This window comes from Hemitrygon akajei, chromosome 22 (assembly GCF_048418815.1).
Source record: "Hemitrygon akajei chromosome 22, sHemAka1.3, whole genome shotgun sequence".
Classification (NCBI taxonomy): Eukaryota; Metazoa; Chordata; class Chondrichthyes; order Myliobatiformes; family Dasyatidae; genus Hemitrygon; species Hemitrygon akajei.
The window spans coordinates 3,871,705-3,893,746 of NC_133145.1; positions in this window are offsets into that span (position 1 = coordinate 3,871,705).

Sequence of the window (22,042 nt, forward strand, 5' to 3'; positions counted from 1 at the left end):
ATCTCACAGCTCATCCCAACCATAATCCCCACATCTCACAGTTCACCCCAACCATAATCCCCAAATCTCACAGTTCATCCCAACCTTAATCCCTACATTTCACAGCTCATCCCAGCCACAATCCCCACATCTCTCAGTTCACCCCCAGAATCCCCACCTCTCACAGATCACCCCAACCATAATCCCCACATCTCACAGATCACCCCAACCATAATCCCCACATCTCACTGTTCACCCCAACCATAATCCCCACATCTCACAGCTCATCCCAACCATAATCACCACATCTCACTGTTCACCCCAACCATAATCCCCACATCTCACAGCTCACCCCAACCATAATCCCCATATCTCACAGCTCACCACAATCATATTCCCCACCTCTCACAGCTCATCCCAAACATAATGCCCACATCTCACAGCTCATCCCAACCATAATCCCCACATCTCACAGCTCAACCCAACTACAATCCCCACAACTCACACCTCCTCCCATCCATAATCCCCACGTCTCAAGGTTCACCCCAACCATAATTCGCACATCTCACAGATCATCCCAGCAAAAATCGCCACATCTCACAGTTCACCCCCAGATTCCCCACCTCTCACAGCTCACCCCAACCATAATCCCCACATCTCACAGCTCATCCCAACCATAATCCCCAAATCTCACAGTTCATCCCTACCTTAATCCCTACATTTCACAGCTCACCCCAACCATAATCCCCACATCTCACAGCTCACACCAACCATATTCCCCACATCTCACAGCTCATCCGAACCGTAATCCCCACATCTCACTGCTCATCCCAACCAGAATCCCCACATCTCACAATTCATCTCAACCGTAATCCCCACATCTCACAGCTCACCCCAACCATGATCCCCAAATCTCACAGTTCATCCCTACCTTAATCCCTACATTTCACAGCTCACCCCAACCATAATCCCCACATCTCACAGCTCACACCAACCATATTCCCCACATCTCACAGCTCATCCCAACCGTAATCCCCACATCTCACTGCTCATCCCAACCATAATCCCCACATCTCACAATTCATCTCAACCGTAATCCCCACATCTCACAGCTCACCCCAACCATAATCCCCACATCACACAGCTCACCCCAACCATAATGGCCACATCTCTCAGCTCACCCCAACCATAATCCCCATATCTCACAGCTCACCCCAAACATAATGCCCACATCTCACAGTTCACCGCAACCATAATCCCCACATCTCACAGCTCACCCCAACCATATTCCCCACATCTCACAGCTCATCCCAACCTTAATCCCCACATCTCACAGCTCATCCAAACCATAATCCCCACATCTCACAGTTCCTCTCAACCGTAATCCCCACATCTCACAGTTCATCTCAACCGTAATCCCCACATCTCACAGCTCACCACAACCATAATCCCCACGTCACAAAGTTCACCCCAACCATAATCCCAACATCTCACAGCTCATCCCAGCCACAATCGCCACAACTCACAGTTCACCCCCAGAATCCCCACCTCTCACAGCTCACCCCAAGCATAATCCCCATATCTCACAGCTCATCCCAACCATAATCCCCACATCTCACAGCTCATCACAACCATAATCCCCACATCTCACAGTTCACCCCAACCATTATCCCCACATCTCACATCTCACCCCAACCATAATCCCCACAACTCTCAGCTCACCCGAACCATAATCCCCACATCTCACAGCTCATCCCAACCATAATCCCCACATCTCACAGCTCATCCCAACCATAATCCCCAGATCTCACAGATCATTCCAGACACAATCGCCACATCTCACAGTTCACCCCCAGAATCCCCACCTCTCACAGCTCACCCCAACAATAATCCCCACATCTCACAGTTCACACCAACCATAATCCCCACATCTCTCAGCTCACGCCAACCATAATCCCCAGATCTCACAGCTCATCCCAACCATAATCCCCACATCTCACAGTTCACCCCAACCATAATCCCCACATCTCACAGCTCATACCAAGCATAATCCCCACATCTCACAGTTCACCCCAGCCATAATCCCCACATCTCACAGCTCATCCCAACCATAATCACCACATCTCACAGTTCACCCCAACCATAATCCCCACATCTCACAGCTCATCCCAAACACAATGCCTAAATCTCACAGTTCATCCCAACCATAATCCCCACATCTCACAGCTCACCCCAACCATATTCCCCACATCTCACAGCTCATCCCAACCGTACTCCCCACATCTCACAGCTCATCCCAACCATAATCCCCACATCTCACAGTTCATCTCAACCGTAATCCCCACATCTCACAGCTCACCCCAACCATTATCCCCACATCTCACAACTCAACCCAACTACAATCCCCACAACTCACATCTCCTCCCAACCATAATTCCTACGTCTCAAGGTTCACCCCAACCATAATTCCCACATCTCACAGCTCATCCCAGCACAAATCGCCACATCTCACAGTTCACCCCCAGAATCCCCACCTCTCACAGCTCACCCCAACCATAATCCCCACATCTCACAGTTCACCCCAACCATAATCCCCACATCTCTCAGCTCACCCCAACCATAATCCCCACATCTCACAGCTCACCCCAACCATAATCCCCAAATCTCACAGTTCATCCCTACCTTAATCCCTACATTTCACAGTACATCCCAGCCACAATCCCCACATCTCACAGTTCATCTCAACCGTAATCCCCACATCTCACAGCTCACCCCAACCATAATCCCCACATCTCATAGCTCACCACAACCATATTCCCCACATCTCACAGCTCATCCCAACCATAATCACCACATCTCACAGTTCACCCCAACCATAATCCACACATCTCACAGCTCACCCCAACCATAATCCCCACATCTAACAGTTCACCCCAACCATAATCACCACATCTCTCAGTTCACCGCAACCATAATCCCCACATCTCACAGTTCACCCCAACCATAATCCCCACATCTCACAGCTCACCCCAACCATAATCCGCACATCTAACAGTTCACCGCAACCATAATCCCCACATCTAACAGTTCACCCCAACCATAATCCCCACATCTCACAGTTCACCCCAACCATAATCCCCACATCTCACAGTTCACCGCAACCATCATCCCCACATCTCACAGCTCATCCCAACCGTAATCCCCACATCTCACAGCTCATCCCAACCGTAATCCCCACATCTCACAGTTCATCTCAACCGTAATCTCCACATCTCACAGCTCACCCCAACCATTATCCCCACATCTCACAACTCAACCCAACTAAAATCCCCACAACTCACACCTCCTCCCAACCATAATCCCCACATCTCACAGCTCATCCCAACCATAATCCCCACGTCTCAAAGTTCACCCCAACCATAATCGCAACATCTCACAGCTCATCCCAACCATAATCCCCACATCTCACAGTTCAGCCCAACCATAATCCCCACATCTCACAGCTCATCCCAACCATAATCACCACATCTCTCAGCTCACCCCAACCATAATCCGCACATCTCACAGCTCATCCCAACCATAATCCCCACATCTCACAGTTCACCCCAAACATAATCCCCACATCTCTCAGTTCACCCCAACCATAATCCCCACATCTCTCAGCTCACCCCAACCATAATCCCCACATCGCTCAGCTCTCCCCAACCATAATCCCCACATCTCACAGATCATCCCAGACACAATCGCCACATCTCACAGTTCACCCCAACCATAATCCCCACATCTCAAACACCGCTCCGACCATAATCCCCACATCTCAGAGCTCATCCCAACCATAATCCCCACATCTCACAGCTCATCCCAACCATAATCCCCACATCTCACAGTTCAGCCCAACAATAATCCCCACATCTCACAGCTCACCACAACCATAATCCCCACATCTCACAGTTCACCCCAACCATAATCTCCACATGCACAGTTCATCCCAACCATAATCCCCACATCTCACAGCTCATCCCAAACATAATCCCCAAATCTCACAGCTCATCCCAACCATAATCCCCACATCTCACAGTTCATCCCAACCATAATCCCCACATCTAACAGCTCATCCCAAACCTAATCCCCACATCTCACAGCTGATCCCAACCATAATCCCCACATCTCACAGTTCACCCCAACCATAATCCCCAAATCTCACTGTTCATCCCAACCTTAATCCCTACATTTCACAGTACGTCCCAGCCACAATCCCCACATCTCATAGCTCATCCCAACCATAATCCCCACATCTCACAGCTCATCCAAACCATAATCCCCACATCTCACAGTTCACCCCAACCATAATCCCCACATCTCACAGCTCATCTCAACCATAATCCCCACATCTCACATTTCACCCCAACCATAATCCCCACATCTCTCAGCTCACCCCAACCATAATCCCCACATCTCACATCTCTCCCCAACCATAATCCCCACATCTCACAGCTCATCCCAACAATAATCCCCACATCTCAGAGCTCATCCCAGCCACAATCGCCACATCTCACATCTCAAGCACCCATCCTCCCCACAACTCACAACTCATCCCGAACCTTAATCCCCACATCTCACACGTCAACCACAACAACAATACCAGATCTCTCCCCACAACCCAATCCATCAATATGGTATCTCACACCTCATCCCAAACATAATCCCCACATCTCACAGTGCACCCCAACCATAATCCCAACATCTCAAACCCCGCTCCGACCATAATCCCCACATCTCACAGCTCATCCCATAATCCCCACATCTCACAGTTCAGTCCAACCAAAATCCCCACATCTCACAGCTCACCCCAACCATAATCCCCACATCTCACAGTTCACCCCAACCATAATCTCCACATGCACAGTTCATCCCAACCATAATCCCCACATCTCACAGCTCACCCCAACCATAATCCCCACATCTCACAGTTCACCCCAACCATAATCTCCACATGCACAGTTCATCCCAACCATAATCCCCACATCTCACAGCTCATCCCAACCATAATCCCCACATCTCACAGTCCACCCCAACCATAATCCCCACATCTCAAACCCCGCTCCGACCATAATCCCCACATCACACAGCTTATTCCAACCATAATCCCCACATCTCACAGCTCATCCCAACCATAATCCCCACATCTCTCAGCTCACCCCAACCATAATCCCCACATCTCACAGTTCACCCCAACCATAATCTCCACATGCACAGTTCATCCCAACCATAATCCCCACATCTCACAGCTCATCCCAAACATAATCCCCACATCTCACAGTTCACCCCAACCATAATCCCCACATCTCTCAGCTCACCCCAACCATAATCCCCACATCTCACAGCTCACCCCAACCATAATCCCCAAATCTCACAGTTCATCCCTACCTTAATCCCTACATTTCACAGTACATCCCAGCCACAATCCCCACATCTCACAGTTCATCTCAACCGTAATCCCCACATCTCACAGTTCACCCCAACTATAATCCCCACATCTCACAGCTCACCCCAACCATAATGCCCACATCTCTCAGCTCACCGCAACCATAATCCCCATAACTTACAGCTCACCCCAACCATAATCCCCACATCTCACAGTTCACCGCAACCATAATCCCCACATCTCACAGCTCACCCCAACAATATTCCCCACATCTCACAGCTCATCCCAACCGTAATCCCCACATCTCACAGTTCATCGCAACCATAATCCCCACATCTCACAGCTCATCCCAACCATAATCCCCACATCTCACAGTTCACCCCAACCATAATCCCAACATCTCAAACCCCGCTCCGACCATAATCCCCACATCACACAGCTTATTCCAACCATAATCCCCACATCTCACAGCTCATCCCAACCATAATCCCCACATCTCTCAGCTCACCCCAACCATAATCCCCACATCTCACAGTTCACCCCAACCATAATCTCCACATGCACAGTTCATCCCAACCATAATCCCCACATCTCACAGCTCATCCCAAACATAATCCCCACATCTCACAGTTCACCCCAACCATAATCCCCACATCTCTCAGCTCACCCCAACCATAATCCCCACATCTCACAGCTCACCCCAACCATAATCCCCAAATCTCACAGTTCATCCCTACCTTAATCCCTACATTTCACAGTACATCCCAGCCACAATCCCCACATCTCACAGTTCATCTCAACCGTAATCCCCACATCTCACAGTTCACCCCAACCATAATCCCCACATCTCACAGCTCACCCCAACCATAATGCCCACATCTCTCAGCTCACCGCAACCATAATCCCCATATCTCACAGCTCACCCCAACCATAATCCCCACATCTCACAGTTCACCGCAACCATAATCCCCACATCTCACAGCTCACCCCAACAATATTCCCCACATCTCACAGCTCATCCCAACCGTAATCCCCACATCTCACAGCTCATCCCAACCGTAATCCCCACATCTCACAGTTCACCCCAGCCATAATCCCCACATCTCACAGCTCATCCCAAACACAATGCCCAAATCTCACAGTTCATCCCAACCATAATCCCCACATCTCACAGCTCACCCCAACCATAATCCCCACATCTCACAGCTCACCCCAACTATATTCCCCACATCTCACAGCTCATCCCAACCATAATCCCCACATCTCACAACTCAACCCAACTACAATCCCCACAACTCACACCTCCTCCCAACCATAATCCCCATGTCTCAAGGTTCACCCCAACCATAATTCCCACATCTCACAGCTCATCCCAGCAAAAATCGCCACATCTCACAGTTCACCCCCAGAATCCACACCTCTCACAGCTCACCCCAACGATAATCCCCACATCTCACAGTTCACCCCAACCATAATCCCCACATCTCTCAGCTAACCCCAACCATAATCCCCACATCTCACAGCTCACCCCAACCATAATCCCCACATCTCTCAGCTCACCCCAACCATAATTCCCACATCTCACAGCTCATCCCAGCAAAAATCGCCACATCTCACAGTTCACACCCAGAATCCACACCTCTCACAGCTCACCCCAACGATAATCCCCACATCTCACAGTTCACCCCAACCATAATCCCCACATCTCTCAGCTCACCCCAACCATAATCCCCACATCTCACAGCTCACCCCAACCATAATCCCCACATCTCTCAGCTCACCCCAACCATAATTCCCACATCTCACAGCTCATCCCAGCAAAAATCGCCACATCTCACAGTTCACACCCAGAATCCACACCTCTCACAGCTCACCCCAACGATAATCCCCACATCTCACAGTTCACCCCAACCATAATCCCCACATCTCTCAGCTCACACCAACCATAATCCCCACATCTCACAGCTCACCCCAACCATAATCCCCACATCTCACAGCTGACCCCAACCATAATGGCCACCTCTCACAGTTCACCCCAACCATAATCCGCACATCTCACAGCTCATCCCAACCATAATCCCCACATCTCACAGTTCACCCCAACCATAATCCCCACATCTCTCAGCTCACCCCAACCATAATCCCCACATCTCAAACCCCGCTCCGACCATAATCCCCACATCACACAGCTTATTCCAACCATAATCCCCACATCTCACAGCTCATCCCAACCATAATCCCCACATCTCTCAGCTCACCCCAACCATAATCCCCACATCTCACAGTTCACCCCAACCATAATCTCCACATGCACAGTTCATCCCAACCATAATCCCCACATCTCACAGCTCATCCCAAACATAATCCCCACATCTCACAGTTCACCCCAACCATAATCCCCACATCTCTCAGCTCACCCCAACCATAATCCCCACATCTCACAGCTCACCCCAACCATAATCCCCAAATCTCACAGTTCATCCCTACCTTAATCCCTACATTTCACAGTACATCCCAGCCACAATCCCCACATCTCACAGTTCATCTCAACCGTAATCCCCACATCTCACAGTTCACCCCAACCATAATCCCCACATCTCACAGCTCACCCCAACCATAATGCCCACATCTCTCAGCTCACCGCAACCATAATCCCCATAACTTACAGCTCACCCCAACCATAATCCCCACATCTCACAGTTCACCGCAACCATAATCCCCACATCTCACAGCTCACCCCAACAATATTCCCCACATCTCACAGCTCATCCCAACCGTAATCCCCACATCTCACAGTTCATCGCAACCATAATCCCCACATCTCACAGCTCATCCCAACCATAATCCCCACATCTCACAGTTCACCCCAACCATAATCCCCACATCTCAAACCCCGCTCCGACCATAATCCCCACATCACACAGCTTATTCCAACCATAATCCCCACATCTCACAGCTCATCCCAACCATAATCCCCACATCTCTCAGCTCACCCCAACCATAATCCCCACATCTCACAGTTCACCCCAACCATAATCTCCACATGCACAGTTCATCCCAACCATAATCCCCACATCTCACAGCTCATCCCAAACATAATCCCCACATCTCACAGTTCACCCCAACCATAATCCCCACATCTCTCAGCTCACCCCAACCATAATCCCCACATCTCACAGCTCACCCCAACCATAATCCCCAAATCTCACAGTTCATCCCTACCTTAATCCCTACATTTCACAGTACATCCCAGCCACAATCCCCACATCTCACAGTTCATCTCAACCGTAATCCCCACATCTCACAGTTCACCCCAACCATAATCCCCACATCTCACAGCTCACCCCAACCATAATGCCCACATCTCTCAGCTCACCGCAACCATAATCCCCATATCTCACAGCTCACCCCAACCATAATCCCCACATCTCACAGTTCACCGCAACCATAATCCCCACATCTCACAGCTCACCCCAACAATATTCCCCACATCTCACAGCTCATCCCAACCGTAATCCCCACATCTCACAGCTCATCCCAACCGTAATCCCCACATCTCACAGTTCACCCCAGCCATAATCCCCACATCTCACAGCTCATCCCAAACACAATGCCCAAATCTCACAGTTCATCCCAACCATAATCCCCACATCTCACAGCTCACCCCAACCATAATCCCCACATCTCACAGCTCACCCCAACTATATTCCCCACATCTCACAGCTCATCCCAACCATAATCCCCACATCTCACAGTTCATCTCAACCGTATTACCCACATCTCACAGCTCACCACAACCATTATCCCCACATCTCACAACTCAACCCAACTACAATCCCCACAACTCACACCTCCTCCCAACCATAATCCCCATGTCTCAAGGTTCACCCCAACCATAATTCCCACATCTCACAGCTCATCCCAGCAAAAATCGCCACATCTCACAGTTCACCCCCAGAATCCACACCTCTCACAGCTCACCCCAACGATAATCCCCACATCTCACAGTTCACCCCAACCATAATCCCCACATCTCTCAGCTAACCCCAACCATAATCCCCACATCTCACAGCTCACCCCAACCATAATCCCCACATCTCTCAGCTCACCCCAACCATAATTCCCACATCTCACAGCTCATCCCAGCAAAAATCGCCACATCTCACAGTTCACACCCAGAATCCACACCTCTCACAGCTCACCCCAACGATAATCCCCACATCTCACAGTTCACCCCAACCATAATCCCCACATCTCTCAGCTCACCCCAACCATAATCCCCACATCTCACAGCTCACCCCAACCATAATCCCCACATCTCTCAGCTCACCCCAACCATAATTCCCACATCTCACAGCTCATCCCAGCAAAAATCGCCACATCTCACAGTTCAAACCCAGAATCCACACCTCTCACAGCTCACCCCAACGATAATCCCCACATCTCACAGTTCACCCCAAACATAATCCCCACATCTCTCAGCTCACACCAACCATAATCCCCACATCTCACAGCTCACCCCAACCATAATCCCCACATCTCACAGCTGACCCCAACCATAATGGCCACCTCTCACAGTTCACCCCAACCATAATCCGCACATCTCACAGCTCATCCCAACCATAATCCCCACATCTCACAGTTCACCCCAAACATAATCCCAACATCTCTCAGCTCACCCCAACCATAATCCCCACATCTCTCAGCTCACCCCAACCATAATCCCCACATCGCTCAGCTCTCCCCAACCATAATCCCCACATCTCACAGATCATCCCAGACACAATCGCCACATCTCACAGTTCACCCCAACCATAATCCCCACATCTCAAACACCGCTCTGACCATAATCCCCACATCTCAGAGCTCATCCCAACCATAATCCCCACATCTCACAGCTCATCCCAACCATAATCCCCACATCTCACAGTTCAGCCCAACAATAATCCCCACATCTCACAGCTCACCACAACCATAATCCCCACATCTCACAGTTCACCCCAACCATAATCTCCACATGCACAGTTCATCCCAACCATAATCCCCACATCTCACAGCTCATCCCAAACATAATCCCCAAATCTCACAGCTCATCCCAACCATAATCCCCACATCTCACAGTTCATCCCAACCATAATCCCCACATCTAACAGCTCATCCCAAACTTAATCCCCACATCTCACAGCTGATCCCAACCATAATCCCCACATCTCACAGTTCACCCCAACCATAATCCCCAAATCTCACTGTTCATCCCAACCTTAATCCCTACATTTCACAGTACGTCCCAGCCACAATCCCCACATCTCATAGCTCATCCCAACCATAATCCCCACATCTCACAGCTCATCCAAACCATAATCCCCACATCTCACAGTTCACCCCAACAATAATCCCCACATCTCACAGCTCATCTCAACCATAATCCCCACATCTCACATTTCACCCCAACCATAATCCCCACATCTCTCAGCTCACCCCAACCATAATCCCCACATCTCACATCTCTCCCCAACCATAATCCCCACATCTCACAGCTCATCCCAACAATAATCCCCACATCTCAGAGCTCATCCCAGCCACAATCGCCACATCTCACATCTCAAGCACCCATCCTCCCCACAACTCACAACTCATCCCGAACCTTAATCCCCACATCTCACACGTCAACCACAACAACAATACCAGATCTCTCCCCACAACCCAATCCATCAATATGGTATCTCACACCTCATCCCAAACATAATCCCCACATCTCACAGTGCACCCCAACCGTAATCCCCACATCTCAAACCCCGCTCCGACCATAATCCCCACATCTCACAGCTCATCCCATAATCCCCACATCTCACAGTTCAGTCCAACCAAAATCCCCACATCTCACAGCTCACCCCAACCATAATCCCCACATCTCACAGTTCACCCCAACCATAATCTCCACATGCACAGTTCATCCCAACCATAATCCCCACATCTCACAGCTCATCCCAAGCATAATCCCCACATCTCACAGTTCACCCCAACCATAATCCCCACATCTCAAACCCCGCTCCGACCATAATCCCCACATCACACAGCTTATTCCAACCATAATCCCCACATCTCACAGCTCATCCCAACCATAATCCCCACATCTCTCAGCTCACCCCAACCATAATCCCCACATCTCACAGTTCACCCCAACCATAATCTCCACATGCACAGTTCATCCCAACCATAATCCCCACATCTCACAGCTCATCCCAAACATAATCCCCACATCTCACAGTTCACCCCAACCATAATCCCCACATCTCACAGCTCACCCCAACCATAATCCCCAAATCTCACAGTTCATCCCTACCTTAATCCCTACATTTCACAGTACATCCCAGCCACAATCCCCACATCTCACAGTTCATCTCAACCGTAATCCCCACATCTCACAGTTCACCCCAACCATAATCCCCACATCTCACAGCTCACCCCAACCATAATGCCCACATCTCTCAGCTCACCGCAACCATAATCCCCGTATCTCAAAGCTCACCCCAACCATAATCCCCACATCTCACAGCTCATCCCAAACACAATGCCCAAATCTCACAGTTCATCCCAACCATAATCCCCACATCTCACAGCTCACCCCAACCATAATCCCCACATCTCACAGCTCACCCCAACTATATTCCTCACATCTCACAGCTCATCCCAACCATAATCCCCACATCTCACAGTTCATCTCAACCGTATTACCCACATCTCACAGCTCACCACAACCATTATCCCCACATCTCACAACTCAACCCAACTACAATCCCCACAACTCACACCTCCTCCCAACCATAATCCCCATGTCTCAAGGTTCACCCCAACCATAATTCCCACATCTCACAGCTCATCCCAGCAAAAATCGCCACATCTCACAGTTCACCCCCAGAATCCACACCTCTCACATCTCACCCCAACGATAATCCCCACATCTCACAGTTCACCCCAGCCATAATCCCCACATCTCTCAGCTAACCCCAACCATAATCCCCACATCTCACAGCTCACCCCAACCATAATCCCCACATCTCTCAGCTCACCCCAACCATAATTCCCACATCTCACAGCTCATCCCAGCAAAAATCGCCACATCTCACAGTTCACACCCAGAATCCACACCTCTCACAGCTCACCCCAACGATAATCCCCACATCTCACAGTTCACCCCAACCATAATCCCCACATCTCTCAGCTCACCCCAACCATAATCCCCACATCTCACAGCTCACCCCAACCATAATCCCCACATCTCACAGCTGACCGCAACCATAATGGCCACCTCTCACAGTTCACCCCAACCATAATCCCCAAATCTCACAGTTCATCCCAACCGTAATCCCTACATTTCACAGTACATCCCAGCCACAATCCCCACATCTCACAGCTCATCCAAACCATAATCCCCTCATCTCACAGTTCACCCCAACCATAATCCCCACATCTCTCAGCTCACCCCAACCATAATCCCCACATCTCACAGCTCATCCCAACAATAAACCCCACATCTCACAGCTCATCCCAGCCACAATCCCCACATCTCACAGTTCACCCCCAGAATCCCCACCTCTCACAGATTACCCCAACCATAATCCCCACATCTCACAGATCACCCCAACCATAATCCCCACATCTCACTGTTCACCCCAACCATAATCCCCACATCTCACAGCTCATCCCAACCATAATCACCACATCTCACTGTTCACCCCAACCATAATCCCCACATCTCAAAGCTCACCCCAACCATAATCCCCATATCTCACAGCTCACCACAACCATATTCCCCACCTCTCACAGCTCATCCCAAACATAATGCCCACATCTCACAGCTCATCCCAACCATAATCCCCACATCTCACAGCTCAACCCAACTACAATCCCCACAACTCACACCTCCTCCCATCCATAATCCCCACGTCTCAAGGTTCACCCCAACCATAATTCGCACATCTCACAGCTCATCCCAGCAAAAATCGGCACATCTCACAGTTCACCCCCAGATTCCCCACCTCTCACAGCTCACCCCAACCATAATCCCCACATCTCACAGCTCACCCCAACCATAATCCCCAAATCTCACAGTTCATCCCTACCTTAATCCCTACATTTCACAGCTCACCCCAACCATAATCCCCACATCTCACAGCTCACACCAACCATATTCCCCACATCTCACAGCTCATCCCAACCGTAATCCCCACATCTCACTGCTCATCCAAACCATAATCCCCTCATCTCACAGTTCACCCCAACCATAATCCCCACATCTCTCAGCTCACCCCAACCATAATCCCCACATCTCACAGCTCATCCCAACAATAAACCCCACATCTCACAGCTCATCCCAGCCACAATCCCCACATCTCACAGTTCACCCCCAGAATCCCCACCTCTCACAGATCACCCCAACCATAATCCCCACATCTCACAGATCACCCCAACCATAATCCCCACATCTCACTGTTCACCCCCAACCATAATCCCCACATCTCACAGCTCATCCCAACCATAATCACCACATCTCACTGTTCACCCCAACCATAATCCCCACATCTCAAAGCTCACCCCAACCATAATCCCCATATCTCACAGCTCACCACAACCATATTCCCCACCTCTCACAGCTCATCCCAAACATAATGCCCACATCTCACAGCTCATCCCAACCATAATCCCCACATCTCACAGCTCAACCCAACTACAATCCCCACAACTCACACCTCCTCCCATCCATAATCCCCACGTCTCAAGGTTCACCCCAACCATAATTCGCACATCTCACAGCTCATCCCAGCAAAAATCGGCACATCTCACAGTTTACCCCCAGATTCCCCACCTCTCACAGCTCACCCCAACCATAATCCCCACATCTCACAGCTCACCCCAACCATAATCCCCAAATCTCACAGTTCATCCCTACCTTAATCCCTACATTTCACAGCTCACCCCAACCATAATCCCCACATCACACAGCTCACACCAACCATATTCCCCACATCTCACAGCTCATCCCAACCGTAATCCCCACATCTCACTGCTCATCCCAACCATAATCCCCACATCTCACAATTCATCTCCACCGTAATCCCCACATCTCACAGCTCACCCCAACCATAATCCCCAAATCTCACAGTTCATCCCTACCTTAATCCCTACATTTCACAGCTCACCCCAACCATAATCCCCACATCTCACAGCTCACACCAACCATATTCCCCACATCTCACAGCTCATCCCAACCATAATGGCCACATCTCACAATTCATCTCAAAAGTAATCCCCACATCTCACAGCTCACCCCAACCATAATCCCCAAATCTCACAGTTCATCCCTACCTTAATCCCTACATTTCACAGCTCACCCCAACCATAATCCCCACATCTCACAGCTCACACCAACCATATTCCCCACATCTCACAGCTCATCCCAACCGTAATCCCCACATCTCACTGCTCATCCCAACCATAATCCCCACATCTCACAATTCATCTCAACCGTAATCCCCACATCTCACAGCTCACCCCAACCATAATCCCCACATCACACAGCTCACCCCAACCATAATGGCCACATCTCTCAGCTCACCCCAACCATAATCCCCATATCTCACAGATCACCCCAAACATAATCCCCACATCTCACAGTTCACCGCAACCATAATCCCCACATCTCACAGCTCACCCCAACCATATTCCCCACATCTCACAGCTCATCCCAACCTTAATCCCCACATCTCACAGCTCATCCAAACCATAATCCCCACATCTCACAGTTCATCTCAACCGTAATCCCCACATCTCACAGTTCATCTCAACCGTAATCCCCACATCTCACAGCTCACCCCAACCATAATCCCCACGTCACAATGTTCACCCCCAACCATAATCCCAACATCTCACAGCTCATCCCAGCCACAATCGCCACAACTCACAGTTCACCCCCAGAATCCCCACCTCTCACAGCTCACCCCAAGCATAATCCCCATATCTCACAGCTCATCCCAACCATAATCCCCACATCTCACAGTTCACCCCAACCATAATCCCCACATCTCACAGCTCATCACAACCATAATCCCCACATCTCACAGTTCACCCCAACCATTATCCCCACATCTCACATCTCACCCCAACCATAATCCCCACAACTCTCAGCTCACCCCAACCATAATCCCCACATCTCACAGCTCATCCCAACCATAATCCCCACATCTCACAGCTCATCCCAACCATAATCCCCAGATCTCACAGATCATTCCGGACACAATCGCCACATCTCACAGTTCACCCCCAGAATCCCCACCTCTCACAGCTCACCCCAACCATAATCCCCACATCTCACAGTGCACCCCAACCATAATCCCCACATCTCAAACCCCGCTCCGACCATAATCCCCACATCTCACAGCTCATCCCATAATCCCCACATCTCACAGTTCAGTCCAACCAAAATCCCCACATCTCACAGCTCACACCAACCATAATCCCCACATCTCACAGTTCACCCCAACCATAATCTCCACATGCACAGTTCATCCCAACCATAATCCCCACATCTCACAGCTCATCCCAACCATAATCCCCACATCTCACAGTTCACCCCAACCATAATCCCCACATCTCAAACCCCGCTCCGACCATAATCCCCACATCACACAGCTTATTCCAACCATAATCCCCACATCTCACAGCTCATCCCAACCATAATCCCCACATCTCTCAGCTCACCCCAACCATAATCCCCACATCTCACAGTTCACCCCAACCATAATCTCCACATGCACAGTTCATCCCAACCATAATCCCCACATCTCACAGCTCATCCCAAACATAATCCCCACATCTCACAGTTCACCCCAACCATAATCCCCACATCTCTCAGCTCACCCCAACCATAATCCCCACATCTCACAGCTCACCCCAACCATAATCCCCAAATCTCACAGTTCATCCCTACCTTAATCCCTACATTTCACAGTACATCCCAGCCACAATCCCCACATCTCACAGTTCATCTCAACCGTAATCCCCACATCTCACAGTTCACCCCAACCATAATCCCCACATCTCACAGCTCACCCCAACCATAATGCCCACATCTCTCAGCTCACCGCAACCATAATCCCCATATCTCACAGCTCACCCCAACCATAATCCCCACATCTCACAGTTCACCGCAACCATAATCCTCACATCTCACAGCTCACCCCAACCATATTCCCCACATCTCACAGCTCATCCCAACCGTAATCCCCACATCTCACAGCTCATCCCAACCGTAATCCCCACATCTCACAGTTCACCCCAGCCATAATCCCCACATCTCACAGCTCATCCAAACCATAATCCCCATGTCTCAAGGTTCACCCCAACCATAATTCCCACATCTCACAGCTCATCCCAGCAAAAATCGCCACATCTCACAGTTCACCCCCAGAATCCACACCTCTCACAGCTCACCCCAACGATAATCCCCACATCTCACAGCTCACCCCAACCATAATCCCCACATCTCTCAGCTCACCCCAACCATAATCCCCACATCTCACAGCTCACCCCAACCATAATCCCCACATCTCACAGTTCACCCCAACCATAATCCCCACATCTCTCAGCTCACCCCAACCATAATCCCCACATCTCACAGCTCACCCCAACCATAATCCCCACATCTCACAGCTGACCCCAACCATAATGGCCACCTCTCACAGTTCACCCCAACCATAATCCCCAAATCTCACAGTTCATCCCAACCGTAATCCCTACATTAAACAGTACATCCCAGCCACAATCCCCACATCTCACAGCTCATCCAAATCATAATCCCCTCATCTCACAGTTCACCCCAACCATAATCCCCACATCTCTCAGCTCACCCCAACCATAATCCCCACATCTCACAGCTCATCCCAACAATAAACCCCACATCTCACAGCTCATCCCAGCCACAATCCCCACATCTCACAGTTCACCCCCAGAATCCCCACCTCTCACAGATCACCCCAACCATAATCCCCACATCTCACAGATCACCCCAACCATAATCCCCACATCTCACTGTTCACCCCAACCATAATCCCCACATCTCACAGCTCATCCCAACCATAATCACCACATCTCACTGTTCACCCCAACCATAATCCCCACATCTCAAAGCTCACCCCAACCATAATCCCCATATCTCACAGCTCACCACAACCATATTCCCCAGCTCTCACAGCTCATCCCAAACATAATGCCCACATCTCACAGCTCATCCCAACCATAATCCCCACATCTCACAGCTCAACCCAACTACAATCCCCACAACTCACACCTCCTCCCATCCATAATCCCCACGTCTCAAGGTTCACCCCAACCATAATCCCCACATCTCACAGCTCACCCCAACCATAATCCCCAAATCTCACAGTTCATCCCTACCTGAAACCCTACATTTCACAGCTCACCCCAACCATAATCCCCACATCTCACAGCTCACACCAACCATATTCCCCACATCTCACAGCTCATCCCAACCGTAATCCCCACATCTCACTGCTCATCCCAACCATAATCCCCACATCTCACAATTCATCTCAACCGTAATCCCCACATCTCACAGCTCACCCCAACCATAATCCCCAAATCTCACAGTTCATCCCTACCTTAATCCCTACATTTCACAGCTCACCCCAACCATAATCCCCACATCTCACAGCTCACACCAACCATATTCCCCACATCTCACAGCTCATCCCAACCGTAATCCCCACATCTCACTGCTCATCCCAACCATAATCCCCACATCTCACAATTCATCTCAACCGTAATCCCCACATCTCACAGCTCACCCCAACCATAATCCCCACATCACACAGCTCACCCCAACCATAATGGCCACATCTCTCAGCTCACCCCAACCATAATCCCCATATCTCACATCTCACCCCATACATAATCCTCACATCTCACAGCTCACCCCAACCATATTCCCCACATCTAACAGCTCATCCCAACCTTAATCCCCACATCTCACAGCTCATCCAAACCATAATCCCCACATCTCACAGCTCATCCCAAACATAATGCCCACATCTCACAGCTCATCCCAACCATAATCCCCATATCTCACTCTTCACCCTAGTCATAATCCCCACATCTCACAGCTAATCCCAACCATAATCACCACATCTCACAGTTCATCCCAACCATAGTCCCCACATCTCACAGCTCATCCCAACCATAATCCCCAGATCTCACTCTTCACCCTAGTCATAATCCCCACATCTCACATTTCGCACCAACCATAATCTCCACATCTCTCAGCTGACGCCAACCATAATCCCCACATCTCACATCACATCCCAGCCACAATTGCCACATCTCATAGTTCACCCCCAGAATCCCCACCTCTCACAGCTCACCCCAACCATAATCCCCACATCTCACAGCTCATCCCAAGCATAATCCCCACATCTCACAGTTCAACCCAGCCATAAACCCCACATCTCACAGCTCATCCCAACCATATTCACCACATCTCACAGCTCACCCCAACGATTATCCCCACATCTCACAGCTCATCCCAGCAAAATTCGCCACATCTCACAGTTCACCCCCAGAATCCCCACCTCTCACAGCTCACCCCAACGATAATCCCCACATCTCACAGTTCACCCCAACCATAATTCCCACATCTCACAGCTCACCCCAACCATAATCCCCACATCTCACAGCTCATCCCAACCATAATCCCCACATCTCACAGCTCATCCAAACCATAATCCCCACGTCTCAAGGTTCACCCCAACCATAATTCCCACATCTCACAGCTCATCCCAGCAAAAATCGCCACATCTCACAGTTCACTCCCAGAATCCCCACCTCTCACAGCTCACCCTAACCATAATCCCCACATCTCACAGTTCACCCCAACCATAAACCCCACATCTCACAGTTCACCCCAACCATAATCCCCACATCTCACAGTTCACCCCAACCATAATCCCCACATCTCACAGCTCATCCCAGCCATAATCGCCACATCTCACAGTTCACCCCCAGAATCCCCACCTCTCACAGATCACCCCAACCATAATCCCCACATCTCACTGTTCACCCTAGCCATAATCCCCACATCTCACAGCTAATCCCAACCATAATCACCACATCTCACAGCTCACCCCAACCATAATCCCCACATCTCACAGCTCACCGCAACCATAATCCCCACATCACACAGCTCACAGCAACCATTATCCCCATATCTCACAACTCAACCCAACTACAATCCCCACAACTCACACCTCCTCCCAACCATAATCCCCACGTCTCAAGGTTCACCCCAACCATAATCCCCACATCTCACAGTTCATCCCTACCTTAATCCTTACATTTCACAGTACATCACAGCCACAATCCCCACATCTCACAACTCATCCAAACCATAATCCCCACATCTCTCAGTTCACCCCAACCATAATCCCCACATTTTACAGCTCACCCCAACAATAATCCCCACATCTCTCAGCTCACGCCAACCATAATGCCCACATCTCACAGCTCATCCCAACCATAATCCCCACATCTCACAGCTCATCCCAACCATAATCCCCACATTTCACAGCTCACCCCAACCATTATCGCCACATCTCACAACTCAACCCAACTACAATCCCCACAACTCACATCTCCTCCCAACCATAATTCCCACATCTCACAGCTCATCCCAGCAAAAATCGCCACATCTCACAGTTCACCCCCAGAATCCCCACCTCTCACAGCTCACCCCAACCATGATCCCCACATCTCACAGTTCACCCCAACCATAATCCCCACATCTCTCAGCTCACCCCAACCATAATCCCCACATCTCACAGCTCACCCCAACCATAATCCCCAAATCTCACAGTTCATCCCTACCTTAATCCCTACATTTCACAGTACATCCCAGCCACAAACCCCACATCTCACAGCTCATCCCAAACATAATGCCCACATCTCACAGTTCATCCCAACCATAATCCCCATATCTCACAGCTCACCCCAACCATAATCCCCACATCTCACAGTTCACCGCAACCATAATCCCCACATCTCACAGCTTATCCCAACCATAATCCCCACATCTCACATTTCACCGCAACCATAGTCCCCAAATCTCACAGTTCATCCCAACCATAATCCCCAAATCTCACAGTTCACCGCAACCATAATCCCCACATCTCACAGCTCACCCCAACCATAATACCCACATCTCACATTTCACCGCAACCATAATCCCCACATCTCACAGCTCACCCCAACAATAATCCCCACATCTCACAGTTCGCACCAACCATAATCCCCACATCTCTCAGCTCACGCCAACCATAATCCCCACATCTCACAGCTCATCCAAACCATAATCCCCACGTCTCAAGTTTCACCCCAACCATAATTCCCACATCTCACAGCTCATCCCAGCAAAAATCGCCACATCTCACAGTTCACCCCAACCATAATCCCCACATCTCACAGTTCACCCCAACCATAATCCCCACATCTCACAGTTCACCCCAACCATAATCCCCACATCTCACAGCTCATCCCAGCCATAATCGCCACATCTCACAGTTCACCCCAACCATAATCCCCACATCTCACAGCTCACCCCAACTATATTCCCCACATCTCACAGCTCATCCCAACCATAATCCCCACATCTCACTGTTCATCCCAACCATAATCCCCACATCTCATAGCTCACCCCAACCATTATCCCCATATCTCACAACTCAACCCAACTACAATCCCCACAACTCACACCTCCTCCCAACCATAATCCCCACGTCTCAAGGTTCACCCCAACCATAATTCCCACATCTCACAGTTCATCCCAGCCAAAATCGCCACATATCACAGTTCACCCCCAGAATCCCCACCTCTCACAGCTCGCCCCAACAATAATCACCACATCTCACAGTTCACCCCAACCATAATCCCCACAACTCTCAGCTCACCCCAACCATAATCCCCACATCTCACAGCTCACCCCAACCATAATCCCCAAATCTCACAGTTCATCCCTACCTTAATCCTTACATTTCACAGAACATCCCAGCCACAATCCCCACATCTCACAGCTCATCCAAACCATAAACCCCACATCTCTCATTTCACCCCAACCATAATCCCCACATCTTACATTTCATCCCAACCATAATCCCCACATCTCACAGTTCCCCCCAACCATAATCCCCACATCTCTCAGCTCACCCCAACCATAACCCCACATCTCACAGCTCATCCCAACCATAATCCCCACATCTCACAGTTCCCCCCAACCATAATCCCCACATCTCTCAGCTCACCCCAACCATAATTCCCACATCTCACTGCTCATCCCAGCCATAATCGCCATATATCACAGTTCACCCCCAGAATCCCCACCTCTCACAGCTCATCCCAACCATAATCCCCACATCTTACAGCTCATCCCAACCATAATCCCCACATCTCACAGTTCACCCCAACCATAATCCCAACATCTCTCAGCTCACCCCAACCATAATTCCCACATCTCACAGTTCATCCCAACCATAATCCGCACATCTCAGAGCTCATTCCAGCCACAATCGCCACATC